Source organism: Acomys minous (assembly GCF_964271855.1).
Source record: "Acomys minous genome assembly, chromosome: 1".
NCBI lineage: Eukaryota > Metazoa > Chordata > Mammalia > Rodentia > Muridae > Acomys > Acomys minous.
In genome coordinates, this window is record NC_140483.1 from 52489750 (window position 1) to 52500094 (window position 10345).

A 10345-nucleotide genomic window follows, 5' to 3' on the forward strand; every position below is an offset into this window, starting at 1 on the left:
TAGCCATGCAAATATGGGGGCTGGAGTTCACATCCCCAGAACTCACATAAAAGCCAGACACCCCGAGCAAGCCCATGTGACTCCAGTGCTCTTAGAGAGAGAATAGAAACAGAGAGAAGAGAATCCCAGAAGCCCATGGGCCAGCTAGCTGGGGACTACAGGACAAAAAAAAACAGCAGTGATCTCATCTCAAACAAGGTGGGAGGGAAAGACCAGAGTTTAAGGTTACTCATGAACTCCACACATGCACATACCCACATATACACATAGGAATTCAATATGCATACATACACACATACCACACACTCACACACACAAACACACATACACACGTGTGCATATGCAAGCAACTTTGTGGTTCTGCCATGTATGATGAAGTAACTTCCTGCTGGGAAGAGAGGTCCTCCAAGGGAGCTAAACATACATAAATGCCAGGACAATTGCCGCGCAGTGGTGGCGCACGCCTTTAATCCAAGCACTTGGAAGGCAGAGGCAGGCAGATTGCTATGAGTTCGAGGCCAGCCTGGTCTACAAAGTGAGTCCAGGATAGTTAAGGCTACACAAAGAAACCCTGTCTCAAACAAAAACAAAAACAAAAACAAACCAGAACAAAACAAAAAGACACCAGGGCAATTTAGTATTATTCCATGAGATTCTTACAGGTTCTCACACAACTTAATTGATTATGTATACTCTCACAAATCAGTTGTGAAGCAAGGATACTTTAGAAGAAAGGATATTTAATACAGAATTACTCACTCATAATATGTACAGTTGAAAATATAAAGCTCAACAAAAGGAATGACGTTCCTGTATTATGAAGGAAACTTACCATAGGAGATGACAAAATATTACTATCATGTTATCCAGTTACCATGGTATTTGATAATTTTAAAAAATACATTGAGCAAAGAAAGGACTTGTCAGTTGCGTAGAAAACCCAACCACAGCTTGATACTGAACACTCAAAATATTGTACCGCAAGGAGTGGCTGCTTCTGGCAAGTTTCACAGGTTTTCCTTTTTATCTCTTTTAATGGATTTTGTAATTTCCTATAATGAGTTTACTTTATAAACACAAGGGCATTCAAAACTCACAAAACTGTACTGGAAAACCTTAAAAATATAAACATGAAAGCTAGAGAGATGGCTCAGTAAGTAAAGGTGCTTGGTGTGTGCATCAGCCTTGCAACCTGTGATTGCCTCTCCAAACCCAGGCAAAGGTGGAAAAGGAGTACAGACTTCATGAGTTTGTTCTCTGACTTCCACACATGCTTTGTGGTACACACACGTACACATGCACACGCACATGCACACGCGCACACACACACATGCGCACACACACACGAATACACTCGCCATAATAACAAATTTAAAAAATTTTAAAAACATTTTGAAAACACTTCCTTGTACGGGACTCTAGGCCTGCTTTAGTGCACACAGCCACACAACTGGCCCCTTACTTCCACTCCTTTATTTCCTTTAAACTTCCCTCCTCAGTCAACTTCTCTTCAGCATGTGGCCCATAAATACATACAATTTTGAATCATCTCTTCCTACGTATTTGCCTTGGCAACTCATCCCCTTCACGTCATTAACTGGCTTTGCTATGGGACCCAAATGTATGCATGTTGCGGATCTCTCCATCCCCTGACTCATGTTTAACCATTGTGTCTGCTCAGATATCACAGACTCACTTCAGCCCCACATATGCAGCTCTTGGCTCCTGTTCTGCCTACGACATGCCCCATCTTGGCTAATAAAAAATCCCCCTCTCTAGTTGCTCAGGGAAAAACACTTCCTGCCATCAAGGATCTTTGTCTTTCACACAAAATGCTAGTCAGTCTCTCTGGAAGTTCTGCTGACCCTAAATTCACACCCATGGCCCAGCTACTCCTGTCACCCATGCCCAACTCTGGATCTAATGTAAGGCCTGTACTAGCTTTTCTACACCAGTGATAACCCACCCCCTTTGTCTTTTCTGACAACTCTCTTAAATATATAAGTCGGATCATTTTACTGTGGTGCCCAGACCCAGTAGTGCCTCTCCAAAGACAAAGGAAAAAAATCAACCATTTCACTGTAGATACACAGTCCCTTATCATTCACATCCACCCAACTTGCCCCTGACATATTCTTCAACTAACTATACATAGTTTGTTAAAGGGTGATAATAGTAAATTCCAGAGCCAGGCAGTGGTGCCACTTGCCTTTGGTTCTAACACTTAGGAGGCAGAGGCAGGAAGATCTCTGAGTTTGAAGCCAGCCTGATCTACAGAGTGAGCTCCAGGATAACCAAGGCTATACAGAAGGACCTTGTCTCAAAGGAACAAACCAAAAGCAAAAAACAAAAACAAAAACAAAAAAAAACAAAAAAAAAAAGAGGAGGAAAGGGAAAAAATAATAAATTCCAGGGGGCAAGGATTTTTAAGCATATTGAATCCTAAAAGCTTCAAACGCTCCGAAGGAAGATAGAGCTTTGTTTTTTTCCTTAAAAGTTAATTAATTCACCAAATGAAGGAGACATCATAACTAGCCATGGCTGGCCCATGAAGCTACTTTTTTTTTTTTTTTTTTTTTTGGTGTGGCTGGCATCTTCACAGTAGCAGTCTATAGAGCTAAGTGGTAACCACCAAGGCCCAGCAGAACCTCACAGGCTCTTATGGCTGAGGAGAATCCAAAACATAATATTACATTCTAATTCCTCTGTGGGTTTGCTTTCTATTATCCTTTCCCTAGCAGTTTCATCTCACTCTGTCTTCTGTGTGGCCATATGTTGTTTGTTAAAACCATGTCTCTGAGTAGAATATTAAAAATTGGAAAATATATCACCTTAAACTTGTAGATGTAGCAATAAAAAATATGAGTGTGAAATTGAAAACCAGAAAAAGAAGAATTATATACTCATAAATAGTACGTATCGAATAAGTTCTTCATGACAGTGACAATTATGCCTAAATGACACAAAACATATACTAATTACCAGACATTCTTTTCAGATAAGCTACTACTAGACACAGTTTGTAGACAGAACAGGAAATGCTGTCCCAAGGTCAAAAAAGGCAATAAAATGATGGATCCCAGATTCAAGCTGTGTCCTTTTGAGTCCAAGTGCCACAAACCTCCCCCTTTGGAGCACTGGTGCTTGTATAATTCTTCCTGGGGGTGGGGCTGGGGTAGCTTTTTGTCAGTCACCTTTATGATTTCTCAGTAACCACATTTTCACCCAACTGTCTTCACTAGTAGACAGATGCATAATTCTTCTAGCTCCAGAGCAAGTGAGCTCTGTCCATTGGCAAATGCATGCTGTCATCCCTCCGATGTGTCCGTGTGGGGCTCGCACACATTTTCCACGCAATCCAGGATCTGTGTCCCTAAAAGACAGCTGTTGTGATTGAGTCACCTCCAAGTCATTAAGATATGGAAACAAGGAGGCGAGGCGTGGTGGCACACACTTTTAATCCCAGCACTCGAGAGGCAGAGGCAGGCAGATCGCTGTGAGTTTGAGGCCAGCCTGGTCTACAACAGTGAGTCCAGAACAGCCAAGGCTACACAGAGAGACCCTGTCTTAGAAAATGAAATAAAGCAAAACAAGCAAACAAAACATGAGAGAGAGAGAGGGAGAGGGGGGGGGAGGAAAGGAGGGAGGAGGGAAGAGGAGAGAGAGGGGGGGAGGGGGGAGAGAGAGAAAGAGGGAGGGAGGGAGGGAGGGAGGGAGGGAGGGAGGGAGGGAGGGAGGGAGAGGGAGAGATGGAAGCTCTTTCAAAAGGGCTGAGACAGGGTCAACTACATTGTTCCATTTTGGTCTTTTTGGTTGTGATGATGCCTAAGAATATCAAGAAAGAGCTTCACAAAGAGAGTTCATAAACAGATGCATCCTGGCTTGGTGTATAAATGAACACCTCCCACAGACTCTGGGCAGGGAGGCACATTTCAGACACAATGATCTGCTAATTTCCACATACCACTTCCGCTTCTACTCAGCAGTGAAAACATAGTCACTAAAGTTGCCTGAAAATGTACAGGACAGTCCTTAAAAATTCCGGGCCAGAGTGCTCCAGTGCACCATTCAGTGCTGTGACTAGCAGTCTGTCGGGGCCTTCATTTCTTACATACTAAAATAATTGGCCATTAAAATAATAGATAATTTCCCCATAGGTCTCCAATGAGTATTCAGTGAGGTAGATGAAAACAACATAGAAGAGAGCCAGGGAGAGCAGTGGCATCTAATGGTTCATTGTTATGGTTTTATAGTTGAGGCCTGAAGACAAAGTAGAATAAATACCTTGCCTGGAAATTGTCAGTCTGACAATGAACAACAACCATCTCGTGACTCGTTTGCTTTTTACATACATCATCCAGCATTCTATATCTTGTCTTTAACACATACAAAGATGTTCATTATGGATAAAAAGTTTACAGTCTCTCCATGCCTTCTTGGGCTATGATCCCTGAGTCTTCGGTGCAAGAACGGTGTTACTGCTGTATCAGTTATGGCTGGCCACCACGTGATCATATGTTCTTTATATTCTGATTATTTGTAGCTTTCTGTAATGGCCTCCATTGGTTGTTGCAAAGACATACTTCTTTGCTGAGAGGTGAGACCTATACTTAACTCAGGTGTTTAGAATATAGCCAGAGATTATGCTGGCTTAGTAGACTGGTAGTTGTAGGTTCACCTCCTAGACCTATGAATTCACCAGTTTGCTAAGTTTCCAGTACCAGGCATCATTTTCCTCTTGCCAAGCAGATTTTAAGTGTAATTGGAAAGACATGGTTACCACCCAGGCATGTGTAGCATTTCTGCACCCTTAGCTTTACTGTCCCATGCTGGTCACTGTTGTTATTCTTATGCCTCATAGAGTATTGGCTGCTTCCCTCCTTTGGATGCCTGCATGGTGCTCTCCCATACCACGAAAGCTAGTCCTCAGGGAAGAGTCATCCAGATCAGTTCCAGCTCCCTGGTCTCTAGGCCCTGTGTCTAAAGTGTATGGTGTCTTCAGCAACAGGGACTTAGCTTGTGACTCTGGGGAGCAACCAAGGGCAAAGAAATAGCCTGTAATGTTTTAGGACATTTTAGTCTGTAGGCTTGGGTGCCAAATTGGGTGCCATCTGTAGGCTTCGAACTATTCCAAACCTACTTTACTTGGGGTTCTTTAATGCTTATACCTCCCTTCCAACTCACCTATCCTAGATAGGAAAGAAAAGAGGTTAATGGGAACAGAAGTAGACCTTAGATTCGGTTCCTGGGAGCGATTCCAGTGATGTAGTCAGCAGGACTCCAGGGGACCCATTAAACAGCAAACCAGCAATTCAGCAAAGGTGGATGCAACCACAGTAACTGTAACCTGGAACCTCAGAGCATTCTCTGGAGCAGTTCTCTCTAGGAGAGTCTCGAAGTGGAGCAATGAACACCCAAACAATAGAAAATGATGCCAAGACCAAAAGGCCAGCCTCTTGTTTTGGGTATATATATATTCTCCTCTCAGAGTCTATAGTAGGGTGTTTTTTAGCTAGCATAGACCAAGCCCCTGAAAGAGGCAGCTCCTATTCTAGTAGATAAACATCGCCCGTTTTATCACAAGTCTGTTTCCCATCTCACAGTTAGGATCAAAACTAAAACATGTTTACATCCACTACATTAGTCTCTTGGACAAGCCTGACCAATAGCTAAAAAGAGAGTTTCTGATATTGAGGATTTTGTTAAGTAATCTTTGGCTTTTGTAGGGAGCACTTTCAACCCAGATGAGAAACTTTCATTCAAACTATATATGTATATTTATACACAGAATTATATATATTATAGGCTTTTAAAGCAAATTGTTAATAGTGTGTAATTTCTTATGGCTTTTTCAGATATCTTTGCAGTTATTTTAATACAGAAGGAAGAGGGAGAGGAGGAAAAAGCAAAATTATTTTTAAAAAGAATAAGTAAATGCTTAGGGGACAGAGAGATGGCTCAGTGGCTAAGAGCACTTGCTACCTTTGAGAGAGCCAGGATTCAGTCACAGAATCCACATGGTGGCTCACAGCCTTGTGTAAACACAGCTCTGGGGGACCTAATACCCTCTTCTGACCTCTGAGGGTACCACTTGCATGTGGTACACTTATATACAAGCAGCCAATCGTAAGATTAAAAACAAAGAAATCTTTTCTAAAATGTTTTAGAAAACAAATGTTGTAAAATGTGCATTACATGAGGGGGGCACTTCATCTGCCTTTAATACATAGCATAATTTAGGTCATAAGTATTTCCAGGTATGTAATTGAGGACTCTGAGAACAGTGAATGAGCCACGTCATATTTTAGAAGGCTGTTAGCCTCTTGATGAGAGAAGTGTAGGACATGTGTCTTAGATTTCCGAGATTATGATTTCATTGCTTCGCATGAGTGAAAACTGATTTCTTTCTTATTCAGCTAATTTCCTCAGTAAATGGGCATCAGCAGAGATGCCCTTAACAAAGTATGGAACATAAAAATGGAAAAATGACTATTTGTTTCCACCAAATAGATGGAAAAGAGTGTAGTCACTAGCACTGGCTACGCATCCATCAAAGTGAAATGTCAAAGTCAATGTGTGTAGCCATGAAGGATGCTGCAGTCGAAGGCTGGCCTTGCTGCATAAAGCAGGACATATGAAAGCCCACGACACCATCTGTGCTATGAATTACTTTTCCTCTTCCTATTCACTACCTCCTGCCCCTGTATTTTAATGATAATGAAACCCTGAATTAGGTAGTGCGCATCAACCTGAGGCATGCCTTGAGTGCCCTTGCATTTGTCACCTCAGCACACATCCTCAGGCTGAGCTGCAGTCTGTCTACTACATTGCACAAGGACAGAACGGAAAGATTGGGAGTTGACAGTAAGACACACTGCTGTAATATATATACTGTGTCATGCTGTCAAGTCAGAAAACACCGAAGGGCCCAAACAATACTCTTTTAAATGGTCTCCCTTTTTTAGGGATGCTCAGAAAGAGATTGATTTTTAAATTGTCTGAAGGTAAACTATTGGTATCACTTCTGAAGATATGCCAGGAGTTGGTCCTTCATATGTATTTTTTCAAGCACCTAGATATGATTCTAACATATCACTTGTATTAGAATGCTGGATTAGTTTTATTTTAAAATATTGAATGAGTTATATTATTGAATATAAAGAACCATTGAATCTAGATAATCATTAACGAATATATAAAGTATATGACTGTCCCAAAATAACTGTCCATAACAGTCTCTTCCTCTGCTTGTATACACTCATCTACTCAAGCATTTAGTTAGATCTCTTAGTCACTGGCAAGACACTATAGAAACAAAATCCACCTTTCTCCCCATTGTGTTCAGTAATTAAGGAAGGGGAAGGTAGTAAATATATCCAAAACTTTACAAAATATAGTTCCTGCAGCACAGTGATTTCAAATCACATCTTTGAAGAACTGGTCACTCATAAATGATTAATCCAGCTTCTTCACAGTTCACATAATGTAAGAATAAATATAATGCTAAGTGGAGAAAGTATACCTCTGCCCCTACAAGTGCTAGACGACATGAGAGAGGAAAAGATACACGTAATATTTCCTAAAAGACTTCTTAGAGACTTCAAAGTGGAAGACACAGCAAGCAATTCAAACACAGACACCAATAAAATGATGACAAATGCTGCGGGAAAGGCCAGGACTTATTCACTGCTGGTGGTACAGCAAACTAGCACAACCACTATGGAAATCAGTGAGGTGGTACATCAAAAAGCTATCAATAAGTTTATTGCACCATCCAGCTACACTACTCTTGGACAGACACCCAAAGGACTCTACTACAAAAACACCTGCTCATCCATGTTTATTGTTGCTTTATTTACAGTAGCCAAGGAATGGAAACAGCCAAGATGCACATCAACTGGTGAATGGATAATGAGTATATGATGTATTTACAGAATGGGATATTAGTCAACTATTAAGAAAAAACAAAATTATTAAATTCACAAGTAAATGGGTGGGCCTGAAAATAATCATTCAGAGAAAGATAGCCCAGCCTCAGAGAGATAAACATCATGTGTTTTCTCTCATTTGTAGATGTTAACTTTGAATCTTCAGATATGTGTGCTTCATTTGAAATACCCATAGAGGTCAGGAAATTAGTGAGGGGCTGGGAATACGGGGATCTTTCAAGGGACGGGAGATAGAATGCATTGGTACAAAGGCTCAAAAAGGGAATCAAAGAATAGGATTAAATTGAGTTGGGAACTAGGAGGACAGGGTGCAGGGGGATAAGGAACATTAAAGATCTTTTTTTTCAAGTCATACAGAAACCTATCTACTACTGTTGAAGCTTGCATGCACATGTGCATGTGTGTGTGTGTGTGTAAGTGAAATATTTATTCTCAATAAAATATTGAGAATTGATAACTACTTTATGAATTTTTAGCTAGTGAGGTCTCATATATGCCCAAATATTACAAGCTACTGCCATTGCTTTTGGCTATCCTCTAGAGCCTGACAGTGAGACCCTATTGCTGAAGACACCACATACTTGGCTAACATAACATGGAGATGTAAAGCTGATACCCACCCGGAAGTCTCATTCCTGCTGCCTAGCCTCCACAGTGCTAGATGGATGCCATACACACTATCTGAGGTGTGAAAAGCACTTGACGATACTTAGCCAATTATGAATCTGGGAATTTACAACAGCTGCCCCGATAAGACATACCCACTGATACAATAATATTATAAACAACATGGCAATGATCAACCACTTTCTGGTCAGATTTTTAGTTTCTTTCCGTAGGATGAAACCCATACGTGCCACCACTGCAGGCCAAGAACTGGTAGCTCAACAGGCCACAGATCACAGGGGAGAACCTACTGCTATCACTCTGCCAGATAGATGCACAAAGTATTAAACCGACTCTTCATGAGCTATCATTATACCTGCAGAGTAACGCATAGCTCAACCCTCATCAGAGAACCTTCTATTTGCAGTAGATGGTGAATAATATGGAGACCCACACCTAACTCGAGGCACAGAGAGTATCAGACTGCAGAATTCTCACCTCTGAATGGGGCATCTATATCACAGTCCTTCCCAAGTCTCAGGGAGCCTTGTGGAAGAGAGGGCAGAGTGTAAAGTAAGAGGTAGCAGCTGACTACACGGAAACACAATCTTCCAGACATAGCAAGGAAGCTACACAGATGAACTCACAGCAATTTTGACAGCGTGCACAAAGCCTGTGCAAGCTCAAGACAGGCCAAAGTCAAGCATGGAGAAGGAAGATGGGCACAGTGCCTCAGCTGTGGACACACAGCTAAGGAACGCTTAGCAATTGATGGTTACTGAAAGAAGGAGAGTGAATTTCCTTCAAGGGCATTGATGCTAGTAACTTGATCGTGCTACAGTGGAAGGCCATACATCAAAGAATATATGGGCAGCACAAATTGGACCTAATGGGTATATATGAAAAACAGAGGACACAAGGTTGGATGGATAGGGAAGAGAAAGAGGGGATATGGATCTTGGAGGAGTTGAGGCAGGGAGTGAATATGGTCAAAACACATTATACAAAATCCTCAATGAACTAATAAAAATATTTTTTAAAACCAGAAGAAAGGGAAAGGGGGTGTATAATGCTGTCTTCTGTGCATGCCACAGCTAATTCACTCAGGACTTTCCAACAGCTACAGCTCTCTGCAACAGGCCTACATAAGACTGAGCCTATTAATAATCTGTCATAGATCATGGAGGTGCCCCTGGGGCCCTACCCCTCCCTCCTTCCTGACAAATTTGCTGCTGATGGATTCTGGGGGACTCAGTTGTATACCACTAATCTCTAAAGGATAGTTCCATACCTGTGGCCATACGGATGACCTTGCTTAAACTCAATGGATCTGGGGAAAAAAATCCTTGAGAAGGAATTGACTAGTTGGAGGGTTAATGAAGAGTATGGAAGCCAAGGGAGGGTGGGAGTTCCAGTAATCAGAGCACACTTGATACACACATGAAATTGCCACAGAACAGATTCAATAAGTGTTTAAAATCTAATAATTAAAATATCTGCCATCCAGATAACTATGAATTTGATCTTATTTAGGAAGTGGGACAGACGCAGTTCATTAAGGAACCAAGATCAGGTCATCCTGGTTTAAGATGGCCACCCAATTTGATGAGAATGGTCTTTTGAAGGGCAGAGGAGGGAGAAGACACACAAACAGGACACCAAGATGTATGCAGGAATTAGCATGAAGCATCAACATACCAGTGAGTGCCAAGGGTTGTGGGCCACCAATAGAAACGCAGAGAGGCACAGGAACCAGCTTCCTGTTCCAGAGCCTGCAGGAGGAACAGATC